Source organism: Gorilla gorilla, chromosome 5, assembly GCF_029281585.2.
Source record: "Gorilla gorilla gorilla isolate KB3781 chromosome 5, NHGRI_mGorGor1-v2.1_pri, whole genome shotgun sequence".
Taxonomy (NCBI): Eukaryota; Metazoa; Chordata; class Mammalia; order Primates; family Hominidae; genus Gorilla; species Gorilla gorilla.
In genome coordinates this window covers 41,765,093-41,785,372 of record NC_073229.2, presented here as the reverse complement: position 1 = coordinate 41,785,372, position 20,280 = coordinate 41,765,093, and the positions used below count along the sequence as shown (strand labels likewise).

General features: G+C 38.6%; 1 long non-coding RNA gene across 1 annotated transcript in view; it reads right to left on the bottom strand.

Annotated features, from left to right (window-relative positions):
* Positions 1–211: 211 nt before the first annotated feature.
* Positions 212–20,280, bottom strand: part of LOC134758717 (uncharacterized) — a 33,623-nt gene continuing 13,554 nt past the window's right edge. Inside the window, exons 2-3 of the long non-coding RNA XR_010134190.1 lie at positions 2,805–2,871; positions 212–421 (exon numbers count right to left, since the gene is read on the bottom strand). This is a non-coding gene — a long non-coding RNA (uncharacterized lncRNA). The remainder of the gene's footprint in view (positions 422–2,804; positions 2,872–20,280) is intronic.

Genomic DNA, 20,280 nt, shown 5'->3' with positions numbered 1-20,280 from the left:
ATTACATCACAGCTCCTGAATTTATTTTTAGAATTGTAGAATACCATATTAGTTTCCTGTAGCTGCTGTAACAAACTGACACAAACTCAGTGACTTAAAAGAATAGAAATTTATTCCATTACAGTTCTGGAGGCCAACAATCTCAGGGACGTACTCCCTCTCCAGGCTCTAGAGGAGAATCTGTTCCTGGCCTCTTCTAGCTTCTGGTGGCTGTTGGCGTTTCCTGGCTTGTGGCTGCATCTCTTTCTGCTGCATCTTCACATGGCTTTCACCTCTGTGTGTGTGGGTCTGTCCCCAATCTTCCTCTGCCTCTCTCTTATAAGGATACACGTAATTGCATTTAGAGGCCACCTGGATAATTTAGGGTAAGTTTCTCCTCTCAAGATTCCAGGAAAAATTTCCTCTCCGTTTGTGGACCTACCTGTGAAATTAGAAAGTAAGTTATCTGCTTCCAAAATATGAAGATGAGACAGGTATAGGATAACAGTTACAGATATTTCCATTCCAAAATGGAGAAAATAGAAGGAATAAAGGGACCACCATCCCAAGATAATTCAAAATAAGGCATGAGAACAATCCTCTGCAACTTGAGGCTCTGCCCTGTAGGACCACGGCTCCATCCTCTGCCTTTGTGCCTGTGGCTCCAGCCTCTGGCTCTGAAGCTCCAGGTCTAGCTCTGTCCTTGGGGGAAATCATTCCTTTTTATTAACTGAGAGCACATGTTTGCAGTGGTTTTATCTGCTTATTTCCTGCCTGTAAAATTCTGGGAGTCTGATAACCTTCTTTCATTTTATCTTGTCTCTGTCTCCTTCAGTTCATGCTAACAGTGCTTCTGCTGGTGTAACATTTCCAAAACCTTCTCCCATATATGCCATGTGGAGTCCCACTATTAGACCAGAGGGTTTCCTGCAGATCTTTCCTGGATAATTCTATCTCTATTCTTGACTTCTGCTGAGATGGTTGAGTAGATGTATGAATCACTTGCTGAATCTCTTTATTACGTGTTGTCCACTCTCACCCTTGGCCTTATCGCCAGAGCATGCTTTCCTAACAGCCAATCTACTAATTATTGCATCCTTTGCAATCTGGATAGACTGAGAATTTCCCAAATCACTGAATCTTGACTCTGTTTTGAATAACAGGTCCTTGATTTATCTCTTTTCTCTTGAATTTTGCTATAGGCAGCAAGAAAAAAATATCAGGCCACACCTTTAACACTTTGGAAATCTAGTCTGCTAAATAGAGAAGTTCATCACCTACGTGTTCTGCTTTCTACATAACTGTAGCACACAATACAGCCAAACGTGTGCCCCTATACAACAAGGATCACCCCCTTCCCATTTCCAAGGATATATTTCTCATTCTTTCTGAGCCCTCATCAGAATCACCTTTAAATTCATATTTCCACAAACACTTTGTTTATGATAACACATGTATTTTCTAAGATGATAAATGCTTTCTATACTGTGCTTATTTCCTTCTGAGCCCTCACCAGGAATATCTCTATCTGTATTTCTACCAATAGTCTGTTCAAGGCAATCTAGGCTTTGGCTATCATGCAACTCAAGAATTTTCCAGTCTTCACCCGTTATTCAGTCCCAAAGCCACTTTCACATTTCTAGGTGTTTGTTGTAACAGCATCTCACTCCTTGTACCAAAATCAGTGTTAGTTTCCTGTGGCTGTACTAAAAACTACTATAAATTTGGTAACTTAAAACAACAGAAATTTATTCTTTCACAGTTCCATATGTCAGAAATCAAAAATCAAGGTGGTAGGCAGGGCCACACTCCCTCCAGAAGCTCCAGTGAAGAATTTATTGTTTGCCTCTTCCAGCTTCTAGTGGCTGTAAACTTGGCTGGTGCTATCTATCTCTCTATTCTGTCCTTACATTGCTTTCTTGTGTGTTTGTCTGACCTAAAACTCTGTCTCTCTCTTATAAGGATACATGTGATTGCATTTACAATCCACCCAGGTAATCCTAAATAACACTTCCTTTCCAGATATTTAATTTAATCACAATGATTTTCATGTAAGGTAATATTTGCATGTCCTAAAAATTTGAAAGTGAATATATTTTTGGAAGGCCATTTTCTTCAGCTTATTACATGCCTCAGAATGCTTCCAGTTACTATGCAGTATCTAATTCCAAAACCATTTCCTTATTTTTAGGTATTTGTTATAGCAACATCCCACTTCTGGCACCAAAATCTGTGTTAGTCTTCTATGGCTGCTACAACAAATTACCACAGACTTGGAGGATTAAAATAACATAAATGTTTTTCCTCACAGTTCTGAAGGCCAGAAGTCTGAATTTAATATTACTGGGCTGAAAGCAAGGCATCGACATAACTGCGATCCTTCCAGAGGTTCCAGGGAAGAATCTGTTTCTTGCTTCTGGTGGCTGTTAGCATTCTTTGACTTGTGAGAGCAAGTCACTCCAATCTCTGCCTGTATGTTTACATTGCCTTCTCTTCTCCCTGTGTGTAATTGCTCTCTGCCTCTCTCTTAATAGGATATGTGAGATGACATTTAAGACTCATACAGATGATCTAGGGTGATCTCTACACCAATATTCATCACAATCACATCTGCAATGACTCTTTTTCCAAATAAGATTCCGGAAATTAGAATGTGAGTATCTTTTGGGGAGTCATTTTCAGCCTTCCATAAATATCATCATGTTCAATCTCCTTTTTACACAAAGAAAGAAACAGAAGCTTAAAGAAGGTAAGTGAGTCTCTGGGAACGAGTTTGCATTCTTAGAATGAATAGCTGGAGCAAGAAGATTGTTTCCAGCACTTACTGTAGTGGAAGGAAGTGACCAGAAGTGAGGTCCTCTAGCTCCTTGCCCGTTACTACACAGTTGGTAACTGGAGGGAAGTAAATATAGGATATTATAATTATCTTTATTAAGTTATGCTATATTTGACCCTTTATTCTAATCTCTTCGCTTAAACACTTAGAATATGTTTTCTGAACAGTGGCCCTAATGACATTTGAATTGAATAATTCTTTCTTGGTCAGTGAGGGACAAAGTAGTGGCCTGTCCTCTGCACTGTGGACTGTTTATCAGGATCTCTGGCTTTTACCCAGTAGATGTCAGTAGTACTGCTCTTCCTCCCACCCCTCAAACCCCACTCTCAGCCATGACAACAAAAAATGTCTCCAGGTGTTGCCAAAAAGGACAGGACTGTAGACAAATGCTACAGATCACCATTACTTTCTTCCTCTTGGACCATAAACATGTTTTTTGGAGCCAGCTGTCAACCCACCTAACAATATTATCATCTAGCTTATTATATTGTTCATAACAGTATTTTAGAATGTTTATCAAATGCCTGGCTGAAGTCTAGATCCTAAGTCTACCACTTTTTAATAATAATTCTTTAAAAAAGGGATAGAATGAGTTTAACTGAATTTTGGCCCAGTAATTATGTTTTCCTTTTTGAAGAGCTCACAAATCATACTATTCCACATCTGTTCTAGAGTCTTTTGGTGATTAATGTTGACCTCACCAGCATATGTTTGTGGGATCAGCCTTTTTCCCTTCAAAATATTTCTCCATTCTCATTCTTTTAGTACTTATTTTTTAATGCCTGATTTCTTTCTTTCTTCTTTTTTTTTTTATTTTTTTTTTTTTTAGACAGAGTCTTGCTCTGTTGCCAGGCTGGAGTGCAGTGGCTCAATTTCTGCTCACTGCAAACTCTGCCTCCCCGGTTCAAGTGATTCTCGTGCCTCAGCCTCCTGAGAAGCTGGGACTACAGTCGCGCCACCACACCCGGCTAATTTTTGTATTTTTAGTAGAGACGGGGTTTCACCATGTTGACCATAATGATCTCGATCTCTTGACCTCGTGATCTGCCCACCTTGGCCTCCCAAAGTGTTGGGATTACAGGCGTGAGCCACCGCGCCCGGCCTTTAATGCCTGATTTCTATAATACAAAAAACAATAGATACATGATTATACTTGTAATTTCTTTTTGCACTTGAGGATACAGAAAAAACAACATATGCAATTGTCTCCAGTGTAGAATATATACATATGTGTATATTAACATCTTATCATCAGCAAAATCTTTCTTAGAATCTCTTCCTTGATTGAAACCTTGCTTCTGGATGCCAGAATTACATATCCAACTGCCAATTTGACAACTCCACTTGGATGTCTCAAACATAATTCATGATTTTCTTGAACTCATGGTTTTCAACCCCAACTGTGGTCACCTTTGCTGTATCTTAGCTTGGTAAAGGGCACCACCATCTGGTCACTTCTGCAAACCGGAACCATAGAAAATAGTCACTCACCTTCTTCCCTCTTATCCAATTCATCAAAAAGTTCAATGGATTATGCTTCCTAAAAATACCTTCACATTTTCCCCTTCTTGTTAGGTCCACTCTCCTGCACCAGTTTAAGGTACAGCTGTCTCACCTGGACTAATGAAAACTTCCTCAGTGGGTATCCCAAGCCTATGTCAGGTAGGCATATTGGTCTTTTGAGATACAAATCTGATTCTGCTATTCCTTCGATAAATTCTCTTTGTTCCTGGAAAAAAGTTAAATCTTGATCATGGCTTAGAAAGCCCTGCCTAAACTATCTTGCCTTCCTTTGCAGTTATATCTCACTGCCTTCGTCTGTGTGCCCAGCCATGCTGGCCTTCCTTCAGTACTTGGGCACACCTTGCTCACACTGTCACGAGGCTCCTACACTCATAATTCTGTCTGCCAGGCAGGTTCTTCTCTGCCATGCTTGTATCCTAATTTAACTCCTTCTCATTCCAGGTCTCAGCTCAACCATCCCTCTCCAAGGGTGTCTTTCCCAACCACTTTCTCACATTCCTTTGCTCCCCTAAATCAAATCTCCCTAATCTATGCTGTCATAGCACCACATACTTCTTTGCAACACATGACAAATATAATTTTACATTTGTTTGAGTGACAATTGAATTAATGTGTCTCTTATGCTAAATAACTGACCTTCTTGAGGAAACAGATGCCACTTGATTTTGTTCAACTTTAGATCCTTGGCACATTTTTTAATCTTCCATGCCATGTTCATGTCACTTTCCTAACCCCTGCCAAGTACCTAGTGTGTTGTATGAGCCTAATTTTTTTTTTTTGGATGAATGGGTGAAAGAATGGGCGCATATTGGGTCCTATTTTCTGGTAAAATATTTGTCTATCCTTTTAAGACTAAAGATGGATTTCTCCAACAGAGACTACAGAAATGAAGCCCTAGCTGATTTTGCTTCCTCTGGTCAAATTAATATAAAACCATCTGCATTTAGAAATGGATAAAACTATCATTCTTTTTTCCCATAATTCAAAAAAACCATTTCTTTTATTAGGTATGTCTTATTTTAAAAAGTATTGTTATTGCTGTTTTTTTTAAAAGAGAAATACAAATCAAAACTACAATGAGATACCATCTCGTGCCAGTTAGAATGGCGATTATTAAAAAGTCAGGAAACAACAGATGCTGGAGAGGATGTGGAGAAATAAGAACGCTTTTACACTGTTGGTGGGAGTGTAAATTAGTTCAACCATTGTGGAAGACAGTGTGGCAATTCCTCAAGGATCTAGAACCAGAAATACCATTTGACCCAGCAATCCCATTACTCGGTATATACCCAAAGGATTATAAATCATTCTAGTATAAAGATACATGCGCATGTATGTTTACTGCAGCACTATTTACAACAGCAAAGACTTGGAACCAACCCAAATGCCCATGAATGATAGACTGGATAAAGAAAATGTGGCACATACACACCATGGAACACTATGCAGCCATAAAAAAGAATGAGTTAATGTCCTCTGTAGGGACACGGATGCAGCTGGAAGCCATCATTCTCAGCAAACTAACACAGGAACAGAAAAACAAACACTGCATGTTTTCCCTCATAAGTGGAAGTTGAATAATGAGAACACACGGACACAGGGAGGGGAACATCGCACACCGGGGCCTGTTGGTGGGTGGGAGTCAAGGAGAGGGAGAACATTAGGACGAATACCTAACGCGTGTGGGGCTTAAAACCTAGATGGGCTGATAGGTGCAGCAAACCACCATGGCACATGTATACCTATGTAACGAACCTGCATGTTCTGCACATGTATCCCAGAACTTAAAGTAAAATGAAAAATAAATAAAAAAAGAAAAAAAGAAAAAGTTATTGCTTTTTTTTTTTTTTTTTTTTTTTTTGCAAGCCGTAGTTGGTTCTGGGGTTCAGTCCTTCTGGCTTTTTTTTACTTTATAGGTCTTACGCAATTCATTTGGCATTTAATATTGATGAAGTCTTTCTCACTACATGTAGTTTAAAAAAAATTCCTCCAGAAATCTATGTAACCATCCCAACCCAATATTGTCCTTTTCTTCCTTTCAGCAACATTGAACGGCTTTTCATTTGGAGAGCACCTCTGGTGTCTTTCGCCAACTTTTCTAAAATCTTAAGACCACCTCAACATGGCTCAAAAGTCTCCTCTCTGAAAGAGGAAGTTTTATATACTGTGAGTGGGAACATAAATTAGTACAGCCATTATGGAAAACAGTATGGAGGTTCCTCAAAAAAAACTAGAAGTAGAACTACCATATGATTTAGCAACCCCACTGCTAGGTATATATCCAAAGAAAATAAAATCAGTTATGTTGAAGAGCATCTGCCCTCCCATGTTTACTATGGCACTATTCACAATAGTTAAGATAGAGAATCAACCTGTATCTATCAATAGATGAATGGAAAAAGAAAATGTGGTATAGATACATGAGGGAATACTATTCAGCTGTTAAAAAGAATACAATTCTGCCATTTGCAACAACACAGATGAGCCTGGAGGGCATTATGTTGTTAAATGAGTTAGGCACAGAAAAATAAATACCACATGTTTTCATTCATATGTGGAAGCTAAAAATGTTGATCTCTTAGAAGTAAGGAGTAGAATAGTGGTTACTAGAGGCCAGGAAGGGGAGTAAAGGGAGAGTACAGAGAGAGGGTTTGGTTAATAGTTACAAAATCACAGATAAGAGGACGGTTTTAGTGTGATAGCACAGTAGGATGACTATAGTTAGCAATAATTTATTGTATATGTTCAAATAGCTAGAAGAGAGGATTTTGAATGTTTCCAATGTGAAGAAATGACAAATATTTGAGCTGCTGGATATGCTAATGACCCTGATTTGATCATTACACACTATATGCATGTATCAGAATATTACACTGCATCCCATAAATGTGTATAATTATTAGGTGTCAATTAAAATCATATGTAAAAAAAGAATTCCCCTCTGCACACCAGTGACTCAAATGTGATATGAGTGGTTTCTCTCTAAGTTAGAATCCTTCCATTTCACCCACCAGTCAGTCAGTCAGTCAGTCAGTCAGTCATTTCTGACCTGCTGTCAGTTTCTCTGTCCAGCTGTGTGGTCTCAGGAAAGTCCCATTGCCTGTCAACGTTCCGGTTTCTTTTCTTTCAGAAGAGGAGGTTGAACTAGATAAGGCCCCATTATAGTGAAAACATTCAAAGCAAAGTAGGGATATCACAGTAGAAGAATCAGCTTTTAAGATTTCTATTGAGGTTGGAATATGAAGTAAAAGCATTACCTTATAAAATCAGGAATTTAAAATGAACAATAAGGAAAGACTTCTAAAAGGTGAAAGTTCCAAAATACAGGATGAGACTGATTCCTAGAAAAGTAATTCATATATGCGTGGGTCTCATTCTGGGTTCTCTATTCCATTGATTTATGTGTGTATCCTTTTGCCAATATGAACTCTCTTGATTACTGTAGCCATATATTAAGTCTTCACATCAGGTGAAGTGATACCTCCTGCTTTATTCTTTCTCAAGATTCTTTTAGCTCTTCTAGGGCCTATGTCTTCCCGTGTATGTTTCAGATAAGCTTGTCTGTATCTACAAAAGATCTTACTAGAATTTAGATAGAAATGGCATTAATTGCAGATCAATTTAGGAAAAACTGACATCAGTACTGTGTTGAATCTTCCAATCGATGAACAGTATGTGTTCCATTTATGTAGGTGTTCTTTGACTTCTTTCATCAGCATTTTGTAATTTTCTTCAAACATATCCTGTGTTTGTCTTGTTAGGTTTATACCTGAGTATTTCATCTTCTTTGAAGAGACTTTAAATGGTATTGTGTTTTTAAATTTTGATTTCTCCATGGCTGTAATAAGTATAGAAATGCAATTGCTTTGTGCATGAATCTTATATCTTGTGACCTTGCTAAATTCACTTATTAGTTCTGGAGTTTTTTATTTTGTAGATTTCTTGAAGTTTTCTATGTAGATAATCATGACAATGGCTTTTTTGAATATATGTGTTTTTTTCTTTATTGGATTCTGAGGTCTTTGAGGCCTTTGGGCATTGTATGTTTCCACATTATACAAATAGTAAGGGCTTAATAAATATTTATGAATGAGAGATCCACTGAAATTAGTACTGTCATCTGTGAATTTTAGTGATGTTAATAATACTTTATTTTGTTTTTCCCTTTTTTCTTTCTCCTGAAAGAGCTAATTTACAATGCATCTAACTACATGCCCAAACTTCTGTTTTTCCTTGGAGTGTAGTGCACTTAATCTATTTAGAACAATTCTCATTATTTACAGCTTCAGGAGAACAGTGTTTTAGTGCAGATTGAAATTGGGATTTAATTAATGTCATTACATAGTACTTGGTTACTAACCTCTTTTAACTACCAGAGAAATGCCTATATATCTGATTTCATCTAGAATCTTTAGTAGGTACACAATGTCCTGGAAACAGTTATTTTTTCCTGACACAGGCCATAATTAAAGTTCTGAAAGCTGTGCATTGGCTCTTTTTCATAGTATACTTGGTATTAAATGTCTTCTTTCTATGCTTATGGTTTGGCTGAGGACTTTCATAAGGTATAGTTTTTTATTGCTTGTGCCGTGTGTTTGTATCTATATGACTTTTCAAGCGTGGGTCATCATTCTGTGCAAGAAAACTTCCTCTTTTTCCAATCTTTAAAAATGATAATTAATACTTGGCAGCATGTACAAATGAAAAAGAGACAGATGTAAATGAAGAAACTATGATTTAAAGTTAATAAGCAAAGGAGGCAGAAATAACAGTCTTTTCAGAGTACCTGGGGTATCAGCTTGGAAATGATTAATAAAACCTGATAGTATTTGTCTCCAACTTTATTGAAATTTAATATTCTCTAAATATGTGTGATCAGAAGTGAATGTCTAACTTTGTCAAAAGAAAGACTGATGGCATTAGATGATAAAATCTGAAAAGTTCTTGTGGTTTGCTGAAACCCTATTAATGTAATAATATATGTGAATAAATAGAGAAATTAAAAAGTTATGACCTAGAGATTATGTTCCCTAAACATAAGCCCATCCCCTTCCAAATAAAACCAAGCAACACTGACAATGATTTAAACATCGGACTTTCCAGATGAAGTGTAGGTCAATTCAATTTGACAAATGCATATTGAGGACTTAGTAGATGCCAGGATCTATGGCGTATACTGGGTGTATAAAGAGGCATAAGATGCAGGTCTCCCTCTAGGTATATTGAGACAAACCGCTTTCCTTTAGATTGCCTGGAAAAATATCTTGAGGGCATGGTACTGAAGTTACAAGCATTCGAAATATAAAATTTTAAGAATTATCAAACAGCAAGAATAAACAAAATCAGATATTCCTGAGATGAACTGATATTAAAAATGAATGAAGGGAAGTTAAAGAACAATGCTCATCATAACGTTTATCATTCTGAGTCTGAATCAGATGTATTCATCTACTTTTGAAACCCTTTTCAGAAGCACCTGAATTAATCAACACCATATAAACTTGATAATGTAAGTAGCAAATTTTTGTGTTTATTTTTGGATCTACTAAACCAGACAATGTTTTTTCGAATTGGCAAAAGGTATGTTGTAATTGACATTTTAAACAGATTTGAATCAAGTGGATCTTGGTATGACATTGTTACAGTTTATTAAATTTGGTCTCTTAATGATTTGATAGATAAGACCACCACAGGCAAAGAATATCGTATTCCTACGGTTTTCCCACTGAAGCTGAGTGAAAATCCTCAGGTGAAACAGATTTATTAATTCAATCAACAAGATCTTGTGAGTAGTTGAGTGTCTACTTTGTATGAAGAAACAAAAATAAGTCATAACAGATGCCTTCATAAAGTTTTAAATACAGTAGGGCAGATAGATGCATGTGTACATAAATAATTGCAAGAAAAGTGAGATAGGGACAAATGAGGGTATATTGAGGAGCTTTAGGAGTCCAGAGGATGGAGACAACAGAGAGTTCTAAAAGATTATACACCATATACATACACATACCCAGCCTTTCCAAGGCTGGGCTGCAAATATTCAGAAGGAATGGGCAATGTGTTTCACCTGGCTTTGGTAAAATCATCCCTGTAGAGCAGATTGAGCTACTGGAGCCAGGGTAAGGGGTTGGTCTGACTTGGGGCCAGTGGGGCATTCTAGATGTCTATAGGGAGGAGGTAATGTATTCTAAAAAAATATATATATATAGCCTATGCAAATACCTAGGGACTTAAACTACAAAGCTCATTAGGAAATCACAAATAGAGTGTAGAATACATTGGGAATTGGCAGTGACAGAGGCTGAGTGGGGACAGGTAGGTGGGGCTTGAGGATGAAAGGCTTTTTATACCATCTTAATGAATTTGGACTTTATGCCCATGAGTAGCTGCTGAAAATAAAAGAAAAACTGATTGTTAGATGAAAGTGATGATTGAAAATCTATTTATATTTTCATTGACAAGATTTACAAACATATTATTCATATAGTCTACATTAGCATTACCTAAAATACTTCACTTGTCCTGTATTTCTTTTTCTTTTACTTTCCTTTTTTTTTTTTTTGAGACAAAGTCTTGCTCTTGTTGCCCAGGCTGGAGTGCAATGGCGTGATCTCGGCTCGCTGCAACCTCCGCCTCCCAGGTTCAAGTGATTCTCCTGCCTCAGCCTTCCAAGTAGCTGGGATTACAGGTGCCTGCCACCTTGCCCGGCTAATTTTTGTATTTTTAGTAGAGATGGGGTTTCACCATGTTAGCCAGGCTGGTCTCGGACTCCTGACCTCAGGCCATCTGCCTGCCTTGGCCTCCCAAAGGATTTCTAAAAGATACTATTTATCCAGACTTTAGGAAACACCAGGAAATAAAGTCCCTGTCCATTCACTAGCTGTTTTGTCTATTTAGTTTCTTAGCTAGTCATGTTTGGATTATTTTGCCAACTAATTGATTAAAAATAAAATTCACGTTGTAATGATTTCACTGACTATGCTGAATATTAGATGGTCTCATTAACACGGTGAAAAGGTTATTCTTCTGGGCAAGCAGAACATTATGACAGAACTTTAAAATCCCAAATGTGCTCACCTCCTTGTGGCGTTGTACACTCACAGGGGCTGTACAATGGCTGTACTCATGGAACAGAAGGAGCAGTCCTACACTGGATGTCAATAAGGCAGTTTGGTATGATTGTTACATTAAAGTTTTCCAGAGAGACAGAATGAATAGGAAATAGATGAATAGATTGGTATATGAGGGCATTTGTTAGGGGAATTTGCTCATGCAATTATGGAGGCTGAGTAGTCCCATGACAGACTGTCTATAAGCTGGACACCCTGGCATGTTGGTGCGATGGCTCAGTTCAAGTTCAGAAGCCTCAGAACCAGGAAGCAGACGGTATAACTCTCAGTCAAATGCTGAAGGCCTGAGAGCCCAGGGGCTGGTGATGTAAGTCCTGGAGACCAAAGGCCAAAGAGCCTGGAGTTCTGATATCCAAGAGGAGAAGAGTATCTCATCTCCAGGGGAGTGAGAGAGAGAGAAAAAAAATAATAAACTGTCCCTTCCTTCCTTCCTTCCTCCCTCCCTCCTTTCTTTCCTTCTTTCCTTCTTTCTTTCTTTCTTTCTTTCCTTCTTTCTGTGTTTTTGTTCTTTCTGGACCTCAAGCTGATTGGATGATGCCCACTGAGGGTGGATCATTCCCACTCAGCCAACCAATGCACACACCAATGTCCTCTGGAAGAACAGCACTCTCACAGACACGCCCAGGCTTTACCAGTTCTCTAGGTATTCCTTAATCCAGTTAAGTTGACACCTACAATTAACCATCACAATAGTTAAGAGCATGGACAAAGGAGCTGGGCTGCCTAGGTTCCCAGCTCTGCCAGTCATTAGCCGTGTGACCACGAACAAATTATTTGACCTTTCTCTGCATCAATATTCCCCTTACCTAAAATGGGGACAACAGTAGTACCTACCTCATAGCATTGTTGGGATGATTATGTGAGTTAATAAATGTAAATAGTTTTGAATTATCCATAAGAAGAGAGATGGTTGGCTGCAAAAAAGAGAGATCAGAGAAACAGCCTTGTTCATGTAGAGATGAGTGGTATGGCACCTGAGAATTTTGAAACTGGCTAGGTGGTGACGACAGTTGAAGCCAGATTGCTGGGGGTGAGAGCAGGAGGAGATAAGGATTGGATGTAATTCTGGAAAGGCAGAATGATCTGAACTATTTTCTTGGCATTTCAGGATTTTGGAAAAGATAAAAAGATAGTTATAGTTTCCAGAAACAGTGCTATTCAGGGAAGGTTAGGACAGAAGAGGCCAGAGCTTGTTTCAAAGCAGCAGGAGGGGTAATAATCCAATAGAAGGTGATTTAAGATTTTAGAGAAAGAATAATTTTTTAATAATGATTTTAAAAAGACTTTCAATTGCTTTGGCTTTTCAAATTTTTAGAATGATATTTTCCAATATACACAAGATTAGAGAGAATCTATTATTTTCTAGCTACCCATCACACAGTTCTGACAATTACCAACATTTCCTAAAGCTTGTTTCATCTATTCCCTACATTGGAACAAAAAGTCACCAAAGCATTTGGAACAAATTCCAGATGCTGTGTGCCTTTTCACTGGTAATAATTTGGTATGCACCTCTTAACTAATAAGATCCTTGGTTTTCATAACCACAATGCTATTATCAGACCTAACAAGTTAACGTCCATTTCTCACTGTAATACAGTATCCAGACATCGTTTAATTTTCCTCAGTTATCTCCAGATGTCTTTTTACATATAGTTTGTTTGAATCAGGATCAAAATAATTATTTCCTTTTGACCAAAAGTGACGCATGATGGTACAGATTCTGAGATGAAGGGATTCTCTCCCCCTAAGATGAAAGCAAGAGAAAGAAATGATTGGGATGGAAGAAGAGCGAGCTGTGGGTTTGATGCTAAAGGGCCTCAGTCCCTCTAGAACAAAGGAATGTGAGAAAATTTTGAGATAAAGATTCGACAGACTGTGTTTAGGAGTTTGAGGGTCAAAGGTTTGGAATAGAGCTTCAGGAATGTGATAGAGAATCAAATTGGGATGTATTAAAGGCTCACCAAGAAATAATGAAAACTTAACTGAGGTTGATTAGCATTGCCCTGTGGACAAATAATCCACTTGCGTTCTTGGCTTTCTTCGTGGCTCGTTAATGACTCTATGTATAGGGTTTAGATGAGTCACAAGATGGGTAGAGATGAAGAATTGAAAGCAAATTTGCAGGAATCAAAGTGTGGCCTGAGCAAAAGGCTGAAATGGCTGAGCTAGGAAGGAATTTATGCTAAAGATGATGATGGATTATAAAAAAGAGGAGATAAGGAGCCAGAAGACTTAATAGAAGAAATGCAAAGATAAGAGTGGTGGTCAGAAGGCAGGCTCGTAGTAGAATGTCTTCCAATGCTCATGGGTTGACAGGTGATTGAAGCTCTGAGTAATTGACACGAAGTCACAAGGAGGCGGTGTGGGGCAGTCACAAGCCTGGGCACCCTCCTGCTTTGCTACCTATAAGCTGTGTGACTTCAGGTAAGTTATTTAATTTCTCTGACCCTCAATTTCTGCTATCATAAAATGGGACTAAAAATCCACAACACAGAAGATTGTGGGAAGAATGAAGGAGATATTACATGGAAAGCATCTGTGGGCTGTAACATAATAGGCACTCACAAAATATCTGTTGTTAAAATTGAGGAGGTCAAGGAGCTATAAGTTCAGTGTGTTTTCAGGTCTTGATGATGTAAATTCTGCTTAGGGTTTACAGTCCACTAGAAAGTCACTAGTATTTTTAAAGAAAAAGCAAGAAAAAATCAATAATTTTAAATAATAACCATCAGCACCCAATCAGGCAATTTAAAATATAATAAAAGTTTTAAAAGACTGTGCCGTTTTTATGCACATTCTCAAATATATATATATATATATATATATATATATATATATATATATACACCCATCCACACTGTATTCGTCTCTGCAAACCTTTCATGTTTTAATGCGCTCCAGACAGATGATCATTGTTTTGTAATTGCCTCTGATTTATATCCGTGCAATCAATAATTAGGTACTCTGGCTGGGTGAACCCAGGTATTTGTGAATCTAATCAAGACTGATTTTAGGTAAAAAACCAAGCCCGTTTTTAGATTCCACTCTTATATCCCTCAGTACTCACAATCTAGCAGAGAAATTCAGAAGAGCCCCATTGTGGTGAAATTTCATTGAATATTCAACGTCTATGGGAAGCCAGAGGGAGTGTCACAATTTAAAAAGTCACCTCTGATTAAGATGAATAATAAATAGAATATCTCACAGAAAAGTTCATTTCTGGCTAATGCCTAGTTCTTAGGTAAAGGTTAATTGGGAGTGGTGAGATAAAACCAACAGCTTCCAGCTCAACCATTTTTTGCACATTGAAAGACTGATCTGCAAGTTTATGAATACAAATGTACCAGACAGTCATCTCATAAGCTTCATGAATGGTCTTGGCTGCCACTGAGTGGGTGGGAAATGAATGAGAAAGGATGAGAAGGGAGCTGCTTTGTTTGTGTGGTACACAATATTATCCTGATGAAAAACGCAGGCAAGATTCCACGTTTCAAGATACTTGCAAGAATCTCCTGCTTGTGTTTTATCTTTGGGTGTTACCATGGCTACTGATGGAAAGAAATGAAAACCAAAAGGTGCAGGGAGGTAGACAGATTCAGGGGTGGAAGAAATGGGGAAAACAATCTCAATAGCCCAGCATCTGGGATGATTTATTGTTGAAAGTCTTGATTGCCTCTCCTGCTGTATATATTGTATATTCAAACATACACTCTGAAGCTGATTACCTGTTTGAATAAAGCTACATAAAAGAACTACACTGGAGACCGATTGTCCTGCTCTTTTGCGAGTTTCCTCTTATTTCTTATTGGGGCAAGTTAAGAAAGTTTGTTACTGTTACGGAAAGCAGTCGTGCACAGCTTGTGGCCCCTAGCATGGCTGCATGACAGTAGCTGTGGGCCTACAGCATTTCCCTGCAGAGATAAAGAGGCCTCACAGCCTGTGCTACGCATATCTTTTTGCTTGGAAATATTTTTCCCTGTTCATGCTCAGTGAATACTTCTTTGTTCTGCTTAAGCGTGTGTGTCATATGGCATCTGGCCAACCCCATGGCCAGATCTGTTCTGGTGGGGAGGGAAGGGGGTCTTTTGCTGCAGTACAGGAGGGATGCATATAGACCACCTCCCTGTGTTGGTTGCCGGGCAAGACCCACTGGCCGTGGGAGAGACAGGCTCATTATTGAAGCTGATCTAGCTCTATCTCTTTTCTCTGTGGATAAAGTCGTTCTATCCAGTGCCTGTGTAAGTCATGTTTTTTTTTTTGGTAACCCTGACACCTGGAAACCATGCAGTAGATTGACATCCTAGGATTGCTGCTTCCGATAGTAGACAACAGGTGTCACTTGCTCAACAGGAATCTTACCTCAAATCTCAGCTCTGTATTTCCCAGCTGTTTGGCTTTGGGGACGTTATTTAACTTCTTGGAGTTCCAATTTATCCGCCTGGGGATAATATGATCGCCTGTTTGGGTTGTTAGAGGATCACATTTGTGAAAGTACTTAGCACTGTAGGATGCATAGTAATGCCCACTTTAGGTCAGTTTTTATTCTTTCTTATAAATAGCGTATGAGTTGGTTGTGACAAGCCAGTCCACTGTGTTTTTCTGTCCTCCTCCAGGGAAATGCACATGTAGAGTCTGTTTCATTAAAGTGATGAATTATGGCTAACAAAAGCTGGTGAGTGGAAAAGCAGTACCTCCAGCTCGTCCATGGCAGCACTTGCCCCTCAAGTCAGGCTTAATTGAAGGACAAGGCACATCCTATCTTTGCTGGCTGCCATCTGCTTCCCTTACTCTGATAGACAAGAGATACTTTCAAAAGTTGGGTATAAATAACAGTTCTACAAATTGACACATCTTTCCTTTGAACGTCTTTCCTGTTTCAATGCTCTCTATTTCTGATGAAAAGAAATGGCAGTGGTATTTAACCTAGTTCTTCTTTAGCTGGTTCTGTCTAGTGGCTAGTTAATTTGATTAGTGACTTAAGTGCATTAAGAGAATTATTTATATTTAAACTTATTGAAAAGATCCTTTCATAGAGTTAAGGTTGCCTTTGAAATGTGAATCCTTAGCCTCCTCCACCTTAATTTATTAGGTTATAAATATGGGTTTTCATATATAGAACTAAATTTTCATAATGTCCACAAATGAACTGTGTCCAATACTTTAAGTATCTTGTTAAAATAGATACAGAAGCACTCTCTTTCTCTTCAATGGAGTAGTTAGCCATTATTTTAAAGCTTTATGTTTATAGATATCTTGCATTTTTGGAAAAGTAGTCTAAAATATCCTTGAGAATAAGAAGAATGTATTGGTTCCACATTTTTGCCCCTTACATCTGTTAAAAGTAGCTCTTCCCTTTTCTATATCGCCTACATAATTGCTAAGTCTTATAGTTTAGGTTAGGAGAGTGTTTTTTGGACTTTGGGATACAACCTATCTGTGGGCCATGAAATCAATTTGGTGGTTGTAATGAGTATTTTTAAAAAGTGAAACAGAATAGAATACGAAATATCAGATTGTGTTATACGTCGTAAGGCTAAGTACCGCTTCTTGACACTGCTTCAGCTTTATGTTTACACTTTCACATGTGTATTTAAGAATTGTGCTTACAAAAATGGTGACCATTAATGCCAAGGGTTGTTGGCCAAAGGCAAAGGGGACTTATTAATGAGGCTAGGCAAAGTTGGGATTTTATAACAAAGTTTCCACCTTACTCATGGTGTAAGAATCTGTGATACCTATAAAGTATAGTCATTCTCTTAATATTAGATTATTCCTTAGAACTTTCCACATCCCTTAGAGACGCTACTGTTTGTCCAGTCACTAAGGTTCAGAGTTATCTTTATCTTCTTTCTCTTTCATTTTTTTTTTTAATTGAGATGGAGTCTGGCTCTGTCACCCAGGCTGGAGTGCAGTGGCGCAGTCTCGGCTCACTGCAAGCTGCACCTCCTGGGTTCACGCCATTTTCCTGCCTCAGCCTCCCAAGTAGCTGGGACTACAGGTGCCTGCCACCATGCCTGGCTAATTTTTTGTATTTTTTAGTAGAGATGGGGTTTCACCATGTTGGCCAGGATGGTCTTGATCTCCTGACCTCGTGATCCACCCGCCTCAGCCTCCCAAAGTGCTGGGATTACAGGCGTGAGCCACCGCGCCTGGCTCTCTTTCATTTTTATTCTTGACCTCAAATATGTTACAGCAGTGGTCCCCAACATCTTTGGCACCAGGGACTAGTTTCGTGGAAGACAGTTTTTCCATGGAAGGGGTGGAGGTAGGTGGGGATGGTTTCAGGATCATTCAAGAACATTACATTTACTGTGCACTTTATTTCTATTATTATTACATTGTAATATATAATGAAATAATTATATAACCCACCATAATGTAGAATCAGTGGAGCCCTGAGCTCATTTTCCTGCAACTAGACGGTCCCATATGCGGATGATGGGAGACAGTGACAGATCTATCAGGCGTTAGATTCTCATAAGGAGCATACAACCTAGATCCCTTTTATGTGCAGCTCACAATAGGATTCATGCTCCTATGAGAATCTAATGCCGCAGCTGATCCGACAGGAGGCAGAGCTTGGGCAGTAATGTGTGATGGGGAGCGGCTGTAAATACAGATGAAGCTTTGCTCACTCACCTGCTGCTTACCTCCTGCTGTGTGGCTGGGTTCTTCATGGCCACAGACCAGTACCAGTCCTTCGCAGGACCCCTGTGTTATGGGGTAATGATGATTTTTCCTTACTTTATCCATCAACTCTCTCCTCCTTTTTCTCATTGCTCCCCTACCCTGGCGTCTTTCCTTAGACCAGGGCTACAAGAGTAGCATCCCAATTTTCTGCTGCCCAATCAAATATCCTAATCTATAGCTCCAAATGATCAGTCTTGTCAAAAGCATTCAAAGTTCCCCAATACCTGGTCAATGTCCAATCGTTTTTGCCTGCTATTTGAGGACCACTATGATCTAGTGCTGGCCTGTCTCTCCTGTCTTCCTTGCCCATTTTCTTGTGGTCTGTGCTCCAGCTTTCTGAATTTCTCATTGCCCCCAGATCCAAGTCCCACCTTCATCTGTATAACTTTTATTCACATAGTTCTCTCTTCCTGGACATTTGTTTTCCTTCTGTCATTCCTTCCTTATGTTATTACCCACAATTTCCCAAACCCCTAATCTTATCTATTGCTCAAGGTCATGCCCAAATCTTGACCTGTTTCTCCAGGTAGTAGTATCCTTCCCACCTTCAAACTCTCATTGCATTTTATTTGTAATACTCTTAGGATATGTTTAGGATACTTTTATATTAGCTATTCAGGTGCATGACTGTGTGTCCCTTTAGATTAAATCATTTTCTTTCCTCCCATATGTCCTATTTATCTCAGTGTTTTGCAACTAGTAGACACTGAATATTATTTGCTGAGTAAGCTACAAAACAACACCGTTCAGGCAGTGTGTTTGTGGTCTCAGCTTCTAACATTTCTTCAGGTGGTCCCAGAAATTATTTTTTATACTAGAAGAAGAAGAATCTTACAAAACCAGGAAGAATTATTAATCCTTGCACCTGCTTTCTGACACCTCAAAACATTGGAAAAGTCTGCTTTCTGACAAATTGGTCCTTCCCAACACAACCACAATTGTTATTAGTGATCAGTCAATAACACAGCATCCCTAAACATCAGGGCAATGTGCAACCTTGCAGGGACAACAGCAGTGCCTGCTGCAAGATTTCAATTTTGTTTCTGGCTTTGTTTGTGTTTAAAACAGTGGTTTTCACAGTGCCATCCCTGGATTAACAGCATCACCATTACCTGAGAATTTGTTAGAAATGCAAATTATCTGCCTCACCCCAGCCTCATTGATGAGATGGCGTGGCATGAAGCTCAGCATTCTGTTTCAACAAGTCCTTCAGGTGATTCTGATGCATGCAAAACTTTGAAGACTACTGACTTAGAGCTTCCTCATTTCTCTCATCCCCACTCTCTCTCCACCTTGCATGAGTTCTTAATATGATCACAACCTTAAGAAGAGACTTAAGTCATTTGTCTCTAATCATAGGTGATTATGCATCAGAAAAAAACCCAGTATTGCAACTATACCAAGAATAAAGCAAGCCAAAGTTTATGAAGTAAAATTAGGCATAACCCATCAACAAATCCTGTCATACATCAGAATTTTAAGAAGTTGTGAAAAAACTCTCTTCAAAATCTTCCTTCTTAAGAATTCTTCTTAAATCCGACTTTCTTTATGCAATGCCATTCAAGATAAATTCTTCTTCACTCAATTTTTTTTATTGATTTCCCAGTAGTGTGACAAAATTCTATTTTCCATTGCTAATTTACAGAAGATGAGCAGCATTTTAAGTCGGTAGGCTTTTGTAGACTCGCTTAGGGCTCTACTTTACAATTATATTATTGTTACCACAGGGAAATGTAGTCTCAGTTCCAAAAATCCAACTCTCAAAACATTGGAGAATGGCAAATTGGTGCAATGGGAAATTTTTGTGCTGGAAAAAGATATGGTGTCTTACTCAGTTCTTCAGTTCCTACTTCAATGTGAAAAACTGGCACCAAAGTACATCTTTCACTGAGAATCTTGAGGAGGACTGGGTGGAACTGGCTAGCCATTGCCTACATCAGAATGTTCTTCTTGGACACAGAGAGATGCCCACTACTTCTTGAATGTGTCCCCTGGAGGAATTTTACTTTTGGAGTTTTCCCTTTTGTATTAAATTATTTTATCCTGGTAAACAATAAGGACCTCTCTAAAGGGTGATATTTTCAGGTTGTTTTAGTTATTTTTACCTGAAGTTTTTAA